Source organism: Lynx rufus, unplaced genomic scaffold (genome assembly GCF_022079265.1).
Source record: "Lynx rufus isolate CCGP_SWC_20201006 ecotype Redwood Valley unplaced genomic scaffold, mLynRuf1.p SCAF_13, whole genome shotgun sequence".
Taxonomy (NCBI): domain Eukaryota; kingdom Metazoa; phylum Chordata; class Mammalia; order Carnivora; family Felidae; genus Lynx; species Lynx rufus.
In genome coordinates this window covers 7,433,575-7,447,502 of record NW_025814827.1, presented here as the reverse complement: position 1 = coordinate 7,447,502, position 13,928 = coordinate 7,433,575, and the positions used below count along the sequence as shown (strand labels likewise).

General features: G+C 49.4%; 1 long non-coding RNA gene across 1 annotated transcript; it reads right to left on the bottom strand.

Annotated features, from left to right (window-relative positions):
- Positions 1 to 1,668: 1,668 nt before the first annotated feature.
- On the bottom strand, positions 1,669 to 3,467 carry LOC124508446 (uncharacterized). The gene is made up of 2 exons (XR_006961257.1): positions 3,350 to 3,467; positions 1,669 to 2,338 (listed from the first exon to the last, which is right to left on the bottom strand). It is a non-coding gene; the product is annotated as an uncharacterized LOC124508446 (long non-coding RNA).
- Positions 3,468 to 13,928: the final 10,461 nt, after the last annotated feature.

Here is a 13,928-nt window from a genome sequence, read left to right as displayed (position 1 = left end):
CATTCCGCACAACGATCCCAAGGGAAAGCCCCAAGTCACAGATGGGTCAAGTGGAAGCCAGAGGTTAGCGGGAGGTAAAGACAAGTAAGTGGGTGGAAGGATTCAAACCAGGCCCCGACTGCAAAGCCTACTCTTTGCATCTCTCCCCAGGCTGTCAGTCCTTTCTCCCCTCCTGCATCAGTTTCCTCATCTGTAATGATAGTGTCTACTTCACTGGGTTCTGGAGAGTTCTGAGAGAATAGGAATTCCTTGCCTTTGGTGAGCACTCAGGTGTCAGGAGGGAATACCGACACTTCATGTAGCCAAGGAAATATTTTCAATGGGTTAAAGAGAACACTTAAGAAGATAAAGGAAAACAGCACCTAGAACAGAAAAGTGGTAAATCGTGATATTATAAACATCAAGTTCAGTTATCTGAACCAAACAGTACAATCACAAATGTTCACTATAGTAATACTCAAGTGTTTTGTTTTGTTTTTTTAACGTTTATTTATTTGAGAGAGAGAGACAGAGAATCCCAAGCAGACTCCAAAGTCAGCACAGAGCCTGACTCGGCCTGAGCCAAAACCAAGAGCTGGACGCCTAACCGACTGAGCCAGCCAGGCACCCCAAGACTCAAGTGTTAACATGGCCTCATGGGTGGGCCCAGCTTTTGAAAAGAAATCTTTTAAGGTAGTAAAAATGTAAATAGAGCTAAAACCTTTCCCAAAGATGATCAAAGTAGGAGACTCACATAGCCCTGTAGAAATGCTATCTTTTTATTCACTTGATATTGAATTAAAAAGTCGGCCCAATTCCACTCCCCTTTTAGTTCCCCTGACCCTGAATTTCTTCTTGGCAAAATGGGAACAGTCTCTAGTTTATATTGGGGAATGAACAGAGTAAGGGAACATGCCCATCAATGCTTGCCCGTATGCTGACACTATTTCCCTCCTGCATAAGGTAAAAAGAACACACAGCTGGCAACCCTGGGTCTCAGAATCCCCAGGTCCAGCAAGCCTAAGCCTTGCACTCTACAAACCCCCTCCTGCCAGTCCTTTGCAATCAGGCAGCAGCTTTTGTTTCTCATAACTGGTTTCCCACTTCTGATTGTTCACCAAGCATACTCGCTACTTTGTTTAAAAAGCTCCATGGTTGGGGCGCCTGGGTGACTCAGTCGGTTAAGCGGCGGACTTCGTCTCAGGTCGTGATTTCGCGGTCCGTGAGTTCCAGCCCCGCGTCGGGTTCTGTGCTGACAGCTCGCAGCCTGGAGCCTGTTTCAGATTCTGTGTCTCCCTCTCTCTGACCCTCCCCCGTTCATGCTCTGTCTCTCTCTGTCTCAAAAATAAACAAATGTTAAAAAAAAAAAAAAAAAGCTCCATTGTTTCTCAGGTTCTGTTCACATCTCTCCTGTGACCACTGAAAGCACACCCAGGTCCGTGGCTGGGATTAGCAAGGGGGCCAGGATTAGGGGTAAGAGAATTTTAGGAACGGACTTGCTTCCCGACAAACCATCTAAGAACAACAGTTTTTACAAAAATCCATATTGTCACTGGATGTGTTACACAATGGCATAAAAAAAAAATCCAAACCTCCTGTCAACTGTTTTACCCTGTTTTGTTTTGTTTTGTTTTTTCTTCTTTCTTCTAAAAATGATGAGAGAACCACACATGAAATTCTAAAACCACCTTTTGGAAAAGAGAAACGCTCTAATTAAAATGAAAGAATTCAAAATACGTATGCAACAGAACAACTTGGTATATCGCTACAAATGCAAATAAAAGCTGCCAAATCCTCTCTCCCCATAATTTGAAGGAGGATCTACAGTAAAATTCTGAGGGAACAACGCGAGCCAGGCGGTTCCTGGTTTGGTTGGGTCGAGCTTTGTAGTTTAGAAATAACTTTCACCTGTGTTCCCATTCTGAACTTGACCTCATCAGGAGAACTTCATTCGCCCTGTTCATCTATCAGACCGTTGGCTCAGAGAGTTTGAGTGCCTGCCAGGTTCGCGCAGCTAAGGTTAAGGCAAAGCCAGCCTCACCACCTCAGTGGTCTCCGGTATTTCTTCTACTGCGACAGTGTCCCCTCCACACATGTGCTTTTATAAGGTACAGTGATGAGCCCTTGATTTTTTTTTTTCTTCTGTCACTGTACAAGCCACCTCTCCATCTTCTTATCTGTGCAAACCAGCCTGGATAATTCAGCTTGAGGTAGACGCGGGCCGCTTTCAAGAGAGCGTTGTTGTTGTTTTCGTTCTTCTGAAGCGGCCCGATGTCTCCCAAAGTCAAAACACAGATTCTACACAGCACCATGAAACCTGGACTGTTCAGGTCTGATTCAACAACCTTCCGGAACACTCCTATGAGGACACAGGGTCAGGGGCCATCCCTTATTTTCACAAGATTGCTCAAAATAGTTATGGGCTTCCAAAGAACCCTCCAACTTCTACTCAATTTAACTCACCAAAGCTTCCACGCCTCTGGCTTGTATACTTTGAGGGTTATTATCACATCCAATTAAAAGGGGGAAAAAGTGTGTGTTTCACCTTCTGTATCTTTGTATTTGCTATTCCCCGCTCTCGCCAGGGCCAGTGACTACCTACCCCAGTTAATTCTGTCAAGCCTTAGGAAGCCCACCCAGGCTGTATAAAATCCTCTTCTGAAAGTTCTCTGTCTTACCGTCTCTTAATAGCAGATGTGTAATTACGCGTTTATGACAGGTTGTTCAGTATCATCCTCCCCCATACAGTAAGCTTGGGGAGCAGGGCTGTGGCTCACCTGTACCCCCCATACTTATCACAACGTCTGGCTCATCATTGGTGTTCAATATGCATTCATCACACTGTCCCACCCTTTCCTTTTACACGGGAGGAAATCGGGGCCCAGAGGGTGGGAGGAACTTGCTCAGCGGCAGCGAATGGGACAGCCAGAGCTGGAATCCAAGGCTCTGGGCCAGCAAATGCTCTTTCCAATGTAGCAGGCCGTGCAAGGGCACAAAACCAGGCCTGCCCCCCATCGCAAGTTTCATTCATTCATTCATTCATTCATTCATTCATTCATTCATTCATCCATTCATTCAATTCCCACTTGGGCGCACCTTCCAGGTTACCAGGTACAGGTGAGGGTATTCAGGCCCTAAGGTGGGAACCTTCTGAAGGCCGAGACGCTCAACCAGGTCTAGCCTCATGCATTCCTTAATCCTAAACCCACGGGACCGGCTCCGCCAAGAGAAGGCAGGGGCGTCCGGAGGTCCCCCCAGGTGAGGCCCCAGCCAGTGCTGAGGCGGGAATTCTCAGCCGGTGGGGCAGCAGACGCAAAGGTGTGGCTCCCTCGAGCCCGCAAACTGCCTTCTGGACAAAGTGACATGTTACCTTCCCTGTCGCGTCCACGTCGCCTAGGATGAAGGCAATGATGCAGGAGGTTGGAAAAGCAGGGCAGGCGGCTGGATGAAGGCGTCTCTGCTCGCCTCTGCTTCACCCGCAATATCCTCAACCCGCGCAGGTGCCTGAGACTCCTCCCCGCCCGCCCTTCAAGCTTTTATAGCCTGCCGCTCGCCAATCAACGTCGGTGCTGGGAGCAAGGGCGGGACGAGAGGCGGGGCTAAAGACCGAGTGTGGCCGAGGGAAGCCGAACTTTTCAATTGCACTGAGGACTATTGACCGCCAGGGGGCACGCGCGGGGCCTCCGAGCCTTTTGCGCATGCCCATTAATATTAGTCCCGCTGGCACTAGCTTTTAAGCCTGGTTTAGTGGCGATGTCGCTGTCTGGGGCGCTCGTTAGTAAATTCAAGCAACTAGTCTGTTGTGAAACCTCTCTGTCGGGAGATTGCAGCACTTTCGTTAACCAGCAGGAACGGGATGGGGCATATTTGTAAACTGGGAATAATGACCCCCAGGACTGGCTTTTTGGGGCGTGGGGCGCGACAACAGGTGTCTGCGTTTGGGCACCCCTAGTTAATTATCACCTCAGTTACTTCCCTGTTCTACTTTAGGGAAGTGGGTGCTGACTGTTCCCAGCATCTTCATTTCCAGAAAGCGTTTGCGCCCAGAGAAAGAAGTGAGAAGATTTGCTCTGCACTTGGCTGCTTATCATCCCGCTGAGTCACCTGGGAAGCTGTTAAACAAAACAGAACAAAACACAACATCCGAATGAAACAGAGAGCAACAACTTACCCAGCTTTCTGGGCCCTTCCTCAGGCCAAGGAACCGAGACCTCCGGGGATGCCGGGGGGGGGGGGGGGGGGGGGGGGGCGGGGTCTGATTAGCGTTGGGAATGCCTGGTTTAGGGCAAACACAGCTCCTCCCGCGGTGCCTGACAAGTACGAGGTGCATAATAAGCACTGTCTGAGAGAATGACTGAATTAATAACTTTTCAAATATTGAAGGATGGTTTAACAGTTGGATAATAAACCACGTTGACGACACGTGGAAAATGGACTGTTGGTTGGAGTGTAAATGATCACAACTTTTTAAGGAGTGTGGTTGGGCTCTATGCCTCAGAATTAAAAGCGCTCTTCCCTTTTATCCAGGAATATCACTTGTAGAAATCCATCCAAAAATATATATGCAATTTCAGTGAAGCATTTTTGTAAGAGAAGAAAATTGCATGAGAGGAGGCTTTCATGTGGCAATTAACAGGAATGCTGTTATTGAAAGATACCCCGAATAGCTTGTTAAGTGAAAAAAGCAAGGCATGCCTGGGTGGCTCAGTCAGTTAAGCATCAAATTCTTGATTTCTGCCCAGGTCATGATCTCACAGTCATGGGATCAAGCACCGAGTCAGGCTCCACACTCACAGCTCGGAGCCTGCTTGGGATTCTCTAACTTTCTCTCTGCACCCCGCCCCACTCAAATAAATAAACTTAAAAAAAAAGAAAAAGTTGAAGACCAGTATACATAGCATTATCCTAAAAGATTCACATGCATGTGTTTACATACGTAGGGAAAATTTCTGAAAGTGTTCAAAAGAAACAAGCAAAAGGTGGGGGTGCCTGAGGCTCAGTCATTGAGTGTCTGACTTCAGTTCAAGTCACGATCTTGTGATTTGTAAGTTCAAGCCCCGAATCGGGCTCTGTGCTGTCAGTGCAAATCCTGCTTTGGATCCTCTGTCTCTCTCTCTCTCTCTCTCTCTCTCTCTGCATCTCCTTTGTGCAACTGTTTTCTTTCTCTCAAAAGGAAATAAACATTAATTAAAAAAAATAAACAGGTAAAAAGGTAAATGATTACCTCTGAGGAGAAGGGTTGGAGAGGATAGGAGTAAGATTCTTTCCATGTCAGTTTATCCATTCCATATCGCTTAGATTATTATCATTTTTTTAACGTTGATTTTATTTTTGAGAAAGGCAGAGACAGAATGTGAGTGGGTTAGGGGCAGAGAGAGAGGAGGGCACAGAATCTGAAGCAGGCTCCAGGCTCTGAGCTGTCAGCACACAGCCCGATGCGGGGCTCAAACTCACGAGCCATGAGATCATGACCCGAGCTGAAGTCGGATGCTCAACCAACTGAGCTACCCAGGCGCCCCTCATGTCACTTGGATTTTTACAAGCCACAACCATGTATTACTTTTAGTAGGTTTTAGTTAGTCCATTAAAGCAACTCCTCTCTTGTGAAACTTGTGTCAAGAGATTCTAGCACTTGCTGTTAACCATCAGGAAAAGGATGGGATTCATTCGTAAATTGGGAGTAACGACCTGTTCCTGCCACAGGGCTGTTGTTTTGAGAAGGAGGGTGGTGGTTGGGGAGCCACAATGAAGGGACTTCAAGATAGAGAAAAAGCGAACTTATCTAGGTCTGGAGGGAAGAAGTCTGACCAATCGTGAGACAGTTTTATCTCAAAATAAGGAAAATGAGGAAAAGCTTTGCTGGCCGTTCGACTGAGGCTGGGGTGGGGAATACAATGTCTGCTTCCGTGAGGAGTGTGCTTTAAATACCTCTTGTAGCTAAACACCCCAGGTCTTTAAGGGGGTAGGGCTAAATGCTCTATGTCACCCTACCTGGATGAACTCAAATCCCACTCTGCCACTGAATAGGGCTGTGTGACTTTAGGCTCATTGTCTAAACTCTGGTTGCCTCAGTTTCTGCATTTACGTGAGAGGGAAAATGATGACCCCTACCTCATAGAGTTCTCGTAGAATTACGTGATCCGGTACAAGTAAAACACTCAGCACAGTTCCTGTTCAAAAAAATGTTGGCATCTCTTTGCTGTTCCACGCGATGGATCGACCCTTAAACAGTTAAAAAGAGAATCACAGAAAACATTTCTACTATTGGAGGGGCTGTTTTTATACCCTTAAACATTTATGGAAACAGCCCATATGGAATTTTCAGGATTAACGGATTTAGTGGATTGGTAGAATTATTGCATATACGCTGGACGCCTTCGCTTTCAAAAGGGAATTGATGGAAGGTTGTTTTCCGGATACTGGCTCAGTGCTGCCCCACAGTGGCCAATCGTAGGATTGGCTCCTTACGTAAGTTGGCCTTTGCTTACCAGAGCTCACCTGGGCTGGGTGGGGGTGTGTGAATCAGGCAGGCTGGGGTGGCCCGCTGTTGGCCCAGGGGTTGAATGAGTTGGTCTACACCTTGGGAAGGAAAGGCATGTTTGCCTGCCCGCCCGTGACTCAGCCAAGAGAAGAACCAAGCGCACTTTATTTAATACGGTGGTGCCTCCTGTGTTATTTACTTAGCACATTTGACTTTTCCTCTTAGCAGGCTCAAGTTCACTTCTTGTCTAAAAACAAGAAGGTCGTTACTAGGCGGCCGGGCTATCTGGTGTGCTCTTGGCTTCCCACCAAGGTTGTTGGAAGAAACAGCCGCATCAAAACCACTTCTGCTTTTGCCAGAAGACTTGTGGAGGCTGTGTTGTTGTTATAAGGTCTCGTGTGAAAATTCTTTTAAAATTTAGGGGCGAGAGAAAGTTTGTATCCTCTGAGGAATCGGTAGCCCTGCCTCTTCTGCAATAACCAGAGCTCGTGGCTTAACTACACTTGCCTCCCCTGCTGAGAGTCGGTGTCAGTTGGGTGTCTAATCTCAGCAAGTGAAATTGCCCCCAGATGGGTAATGTTTTCTCGATACTGATTAAAAAAAAAATTTTTTTTTGTGGCTCCTTTAATGATTCACTGCATATTTGTACTTTGATCTATGCTCTTGTATCCTTCTCAAGAAAGAACCAAGAATCCACAAATTAAACGAAAAGTGGAATATTTCAGGGTTTTTTTTTTTTATGGCCCAAAGATATTAGAGGTGGTTTTAAGTCAGTGGCTGCACTTGGGTTTTTGAGACGAACAAGTTTATGGGTCAAAGACTTCAGACCGTAATGAGCCTTTCCTTGGGAAAATGAGAAGCTCATGTAAATAAGGCCCTCAAGGAAGTGGTAAGTTGTAGGCAAGAGATCAGAAGCTATTAAGGTTCATTTCCTTGTCCACTGCCACTAAGGGTAATATTGAATCAGTGTTGACTAAATTAGAGACAGAAGGTTGGTAGCCTTTTTGGATCCCAAGCCTTTTTTGCACGGCTGTCTGACGTCCCAACAGTCAGAGCCTCATTCCCTTGCGGTCATGTTGAAGTATAAAAACGGTCCTGGGAAGGTTAAGACATTAGTTCTCTGACACCTCAGAGGAAATGAGATCCAACCCTAGGTTCTTCTTTCAGAGTCTTGGTTTCCGCCTCCCCACCAAGAGATGTGGCTCCTGGCGAGATCAGAGACTGCTGGGTAGAGAGCCCTGTGCTGCTTGAACTGGCTGTGTGACGGACGATAGACAAGCCCCATGACCTCCCGCCCTGAGAAGAAGTGTCTACAGCCTGGGCCTGGGGACTCACCTCCCGGCCCTCCGGGCGCGCCCAGCTCCTTGCTCTGTTTACTCCCAAGGAAAGCCTTCCTTCTGTTTACTCAGCAAAGATTCTTTTAAGACAGGCTAAGCACACGGTTTACTCTGCTAACAAGCTTTGGCATTTATTGTGAGGACCCGTGTTGACTTATTCTTGAGTCTTCATTGACATTCACTGGGAAATGTCAACGCAAACACAGGGAGCCATCCTGGGAGCTACAGGCCTGACAAAGTGCTCCAGAAAGGGCCATCCTTCCCGTTTTGGTTAGAATCACCTTGAGAGTTAAAAATAACAGTAATACGCGCACCGTAAGAGGTTCTAATGATCTCCTTTTAGTTTTTAGATTCAATACCTCAAGGCTTTTGCTAGAGGTCTCTGGAAAGCTTCCTGATCGCTTCTCGGCCTTTTGGCTAAGATCAAGTGTAGAAAGCTTCCTGTGTTGATGCTGGACGAGGCTGTATCCGTGCCAGCCACTTGGGCCTCCTTCCGAGTGCCCGGCCCTGGGCATGCTGGGGACCACGGCACGGCTGCAGAGACCGTCAGCTGTGGGTTCAAGTACAGCTTGGCCTCTAGCTGGTTGTGTGATCCCGGGGCAGCCATTGCCTCTCTCTGGCTCTCGGTTTTCTCATCCGTAAGGTGAGAGCGAGTGGTCTGCATACACATCTCTGCAGCGAGACTGGGCCCCCGGCCAGAGCACGGGCCCTAAGAATGCTCAAAAATGTTTCTTTTGCATAAAGGGATGAATCAACTACGCCAGCTGATCTCTTGGGTCTTGCTCTGACATCTCGTGCCTGAATTCCTCCAAAAGGCAGCCTCAGCCTTGAGTCATAGTCTGACAAGATCTGCTAATAGGGTCACTGTAGACAGCCACAAGCCCCCAACGTCTGGATCAGTCCTTGTTGTGGCCGCCAAGTGATCTCACCTGCCTTTGCCTCTCGCCGTCCCCCGCTCCCCATCCGAGCCGACTGCTTGTGAAGGAAACATCTTTTTAGACGAGGGGACTGTGTATTTGGTTTGTCTTTGTTGCCTGGAAACTGTTGGCATCCTGAGACATTCTGTTGCCTTCACTGGGTAATGAAAAATTGATGACTTTTTTCTCTGTCAACAAACTCGCAGCCTGTTCACCTTGGCTGGGAATGGGTGGGAAGCTCGCTCCTTGCTCCGCAGCTGTTTGCTTTCGTTCAAGGGCTCGGGGTTGCTTTACTTAGAGGCTGGAGACACCCCCCCCCCCCCACCTCCCGCCCAAGACGGTGGGACCAGAGGAGTGCGGCCGTGTGTGTGGCCGCTAACGTGGAAAGAGCTGTTTACACTTCCCCCAAGCGCTCCTTCAGTTCCAGCAAATGCCTCTGCCCAGCTGACCTGTCACACCTCTGCCCTCTAAGGTACCCCTGTGCGCGCCCTGGCCCAGAAGCCTTGTCTGGTCTCCCAAGCCCTGGATTCTCCTTGTCCTCAAGAAGCCCCGGGGGGTGACGCGGAAGGGGGGGGATGGGGGTGGGTGAAGCAGCCTGCAGTGCAAAACTAATGCCTGTTTCCACTCCACGGGGTCTGGGGTCTCCTCCTGGCTGTGCGTTCGCTTTGCGGCCCCCTCCCCCCGCCCCCGCTGAGGGCAGGCAATAAGTACATCTTCCAGGATGGACACAACATGTTAGATTTAGAAGGGACCTCAGCGACGATCCGATCCCCCCCCCCTTTTTTTTAATATTTGTGGAAGAGGAAGCTCAGAGTGGTGAGGTGATATGGCCATCCAGTTTGGACTAGAAACCAGGGCATCCACCAACCTCCCAGCTTGTTGGAGGATAGGGTTGTTTCCAGAGACCTCCGTGGAAGCCTCCTCGCCTTCCTGCTCATCTGTCTTTCAGGTGGGGAGGGCAGAGCCCAGGGCCTGGCTTCTGGAACCCGTCTTTGGGGCACTGTCCCTGGGGTTCTCTCAGGCTTAAGTTAGTCTTCTTTTCCAACGGCAGGTGCAGAGCTGTCCCCCGAATTAGCCACAGGCCCCGAGTCTCAGAATGGCGCAGGAATCCTTGCTGTCTACTGAGGCGGTGCCTCGGTAAATGGATTCCTCTTTTCTTGCCATTGATCTTGGGCCAGCCTTTGGGTCAATGGCCCTGTGGACGGGTGCTACTCGAACTGTAGCCCTGGACCCATGCTGGCTCACAGACCCTTGTTACCTGAAGACAGGCACAGGAAATTCTTGCTGAGAATTTGAGAGGAACACTCGGAAACTTTTTAGAGCAATTCGACATCGCCGCGTCGTTTAAGCAGCATTTCATTTTGTCCCCCGGATTCATTTTTTATTGCAGTTTACAAAAAGTATTGGTCCATGACAGATTGGAAGGTAAAAAAAAAATAAGTAAATAAAACCTGGTCCTTCTTCAAAGATGGCTTGGGAAGCGCTGCTCCTGACCCCCTTTTGCAGCCTGCACGGGGCGTGCTCCCCAATGGCTGCAGTCCCGTGAAATTCTCCTTTAGGGCAGGAGGGGGCGCCAGAGACATAGATAATCTGTCCTGCCCTAAGCAAGAGCCATTTATTCTGGGAGCATCCTCCAACTGACAACCTTCTGGATGCTGGGACACGGGGAGAAGGGAAGGCTTTCTTCTTCTTGTTTTGCCTCAGCAGAGAGCAAAGTCACCAGGAGGAATATCTAGGAAGACGGTCCATGCGGAGACAGCAGGAAAATGAGGATCGCTGCTAGGGGCTTTCTTCCCCAGGAAGCGGAGCTCTGTGGCTTAGGCGTGTAGCACAGGGCTCTGAGCCTGGGTTCGAATCCTGCCTTCTCCTCTAAGTTGTTGTGAGGCCTTGGGAAAGCCACCCAATCTCTCTGAAAGCCCAATTTCTTTGAATGTAAAGGGGCCATGTTAATGGTTCCTACCCCCCAGGGCTCTTGGAGGGTTAAAAAAACATAAATCACTTAGTACTGTGCCTGGTCCCTATAGACACCCAGTATAGGCACCCAGTAAATGTGTTCATTAATGTGACAGTCCCTTCATGCCTGTTCTCTCAAAGTTCCTGTGAAGTTGGGAAATCCTCCTTTCCAGATGGGCAGATGGAGGACAGCCAGGTCCTTTTCCACCAGTCATTCTGACCGCTGGACCCTGTAATATTGTGAGATTTGGCTCGGCCCCCACCTCCTCCAGGAAGTCGGCCAAGATGGATGCAAGCCCAGAAGTCTTCCCACTGTGGCATTATTCTTCTAATTACCGATTGTTCTGATTCTTTCCTCTACCACATCTCCCCAGCCCTGTGCAAACTCTGCACATTTCATCATATATAGGGCATCTGGCCCTGGAAGGCTGTGTGACTTTGGGCAACTTGCTTGACTCCTCTGAGCCTCGATTGCCTTATTCCACCCCATGTATTATTGTGATGAGTGAGTGAGGTAATGCGGGGTGAAGGCCAGGTGCCCAAGAAACATCAGCAGACGAGGAAACAGAGGCCCAGGAAGGGAAGGAGCTAGTATGGGCCATACGCTGAGACCCTAGGCATACCCCAACAGGAAGGTAGGCACTTTTGTCACCTGTTGGCAGGTGAGGGAACTGAGACTCGGTTTACACACGTCTGCAGGACTGTGAAGAGCTGGAGTGGGGTCGTTGACCTCCAGTGTGTGATATGAAGTCCCAGAGTTCCTCTTGCCCGCAGAAGAGTGGCAAGATACAGGGATTTGGGGCCCCTGGGCTGACCTCAGCGCCCAGAAATAAACACGTTTACTTTTTCCTCTCTGATTTTGCTTCAGACCCCAGGAGGACCTTTAAGAGGACAGGATGTTAGTGAGTGGGGCTCCCATTTGGAGAACCCCCGGAGTCTCTGTTCACGGGCAGCCCTTTGGCAGTAAATGATCTTGCAGAAGAGAGTGGGTGAGCAGCAGGGGGCGCTGTGACACCGGAGGAGAACTCGGCTCCCCTTGGGAAACAGATCCAGGTTCTGAAGGCTCCACAGAGAAACTCAGCCTGATGAGGCGGGCTGAGGCCAGGAGTCCCCCATCCCCTCAGGCCGGGATCCACCAGAGAGCTGAGAACCACAGCGGCCTCCAGAAACCAGGAAGTATGGCCATTAGGAGCACTGACTTTGGAGTTGGTGCCCTTGGGTTTGAAAGCCTGCTCAGCTCTTGCATAGCTCGTGATCACGGGCCAGTCACTTGACCTCTTGCAACCTCAGTGTCCTCATGGAAGAGAAATTCAACAGCTTCGTGACTCGCTGTCAGTGTGGAGCCTGAGGCGGGGCTCCATCCCACGAACCAGGAGAGCCTGACCTGAGCTGAAATCAAGAGCCGGCCTTGCTTAACCGAGCCACCCCGGCGCCACAAATCGATAGGTCTTTTTTTTTTTTTTTTTAATTTTTTTTTAATGTTTATCCATTTTTGAGACAGAGAGAGACAGAGCATGAACGGGGGAGGGGCAGAGAGAGAGGGAGACACAGAATCGGAAGCAGGCTCCAGGCTCCGGGCCATCAGCCCAGAGCCCGACGCGGGGCTTGAAACTCACGGACCACGAGATCGTGACCTGAGCTGAAGTCGGACGCTTAACCGACTGCGCCACCCAGGCGCCCCAAATCGATAGGTCTTAATAACAGTAACGGATGCCTTTCCTTGAGTGTTTCTTCGAGTGCCAGATACCCTGCTAAGAAATGTACACGGAGGGGCGCCTGGGTGGCTCAGCCAGTTAAGCATCGGACTCTTGATTTCGGCTCAGGTCATGATCTCACGGTTTGTGAGGTCGAGCCCTGCATGGGGCTCGGTGCTGACAGTGTGGAGCCAGCGTTGGATTCTCTCTCTCTCCCTCTCTCTGCCCCTTCCCTGCACGTGCTCTCTCTTTCGAAATAAATAAACATTAAAAAAAAAAAAAAAACTTTCTAAAAAAAAGACCTGTTGATTGGTGGGGTAGTCCCAAAGCGGTGAGGCCCCTACCCTCCCAGGCGTTCACCTTCTGGGACATTGACCTATCTGTGCCTCTTCTGCCAGAGCAAACTGTTTGTGTCCCACGGGCCCCGCTTGTTGCCAGAGGCCTGTGAATCTCCTTCAGGCCAACGTGCTCACTGTTGGTCGGCGGGGAGCAGGGGATGGTGAGGCCCTCAGCGGGCCTCGATTTCTCCAACTGGACGGGCTGCAGGACAGAGGCGTGGGGTCTTTCTCAGTCTGCCATCAGCCATCCGGAAATGTGTTCCCATCCTGCAGGCATGTGTACATTTTAGCAGGGCCCTTTGCTGTGAAACCCAAGTGCGGCCTCAGGTAGGAAATGGGTAGGCTCCCAGCTAAGGCCCATGGAGGACACGGCTTGAGGTGACTTCCCTCTGCAAAGAGGTGACCTTGGCCTTCCTCACCGTCCAGCTTGCCCCCTGGTGTCCCTTTACCCACGTGGCCCCTCCCAGGGTTCAGGGTCCCCACGCCCCACACCCCCAGCCGGGTTTGCTCTTAGACCAAGGGCCGGTAGGGTAGTTTCCTCTAAGGTGTGAATGACTGCTCGGGTTGGTGCTGCCCGTTCTGAGGACATTTTACTTGGGCAGGGACAGAGTTTATCTAGAGAAATTAAACCCTGTTTATGGAATCTCGGCAAGAGGCTTTGAAGCGGGAAGGACGTTGCCCCCATTCAAATCATAGCAGCCTTCATTCTTGGGCCTTGCTCTCAGGTGGGGCTACTGGTGTAGCTGGTTCGAGGCCCATGGCATACAGCAACTGAAGAAAAACTGGTACTTTGGATTTCATCAAAAATTAAAACCCCTGGCGCTTCAAAAGGCATCATCAAGAAAACTCCAAGGCAACCCACAGACTGGGAGAGAGATCTGCAAATCATACTTCTGATAAGGGGCCTGTGTCTGGAATATGTAAAGAGCTCTTACAATTCAACAACAAAAAGGCAAGTGACCCAATTACAAATGAGCCAAAGACTTCAATAGACATTTCCCGAATAACATATACAAGTCGCCAATAAGCACATGGGAAGATGTCTTACATCATTCGTCACTGGGGAAATGTAAACAAAACCCCCAAGGAGATACAGCTTCTCACTTACTAGGGCAGCTATTATCAAAAAGACTGATGATAGGTGTTGGGAAGGATGTGGAGAAATTGGAACCCTCATATGTTGTTGGTGGATTTTAAAAGAGTGTAATCACTTAAAAACAAACAAACAA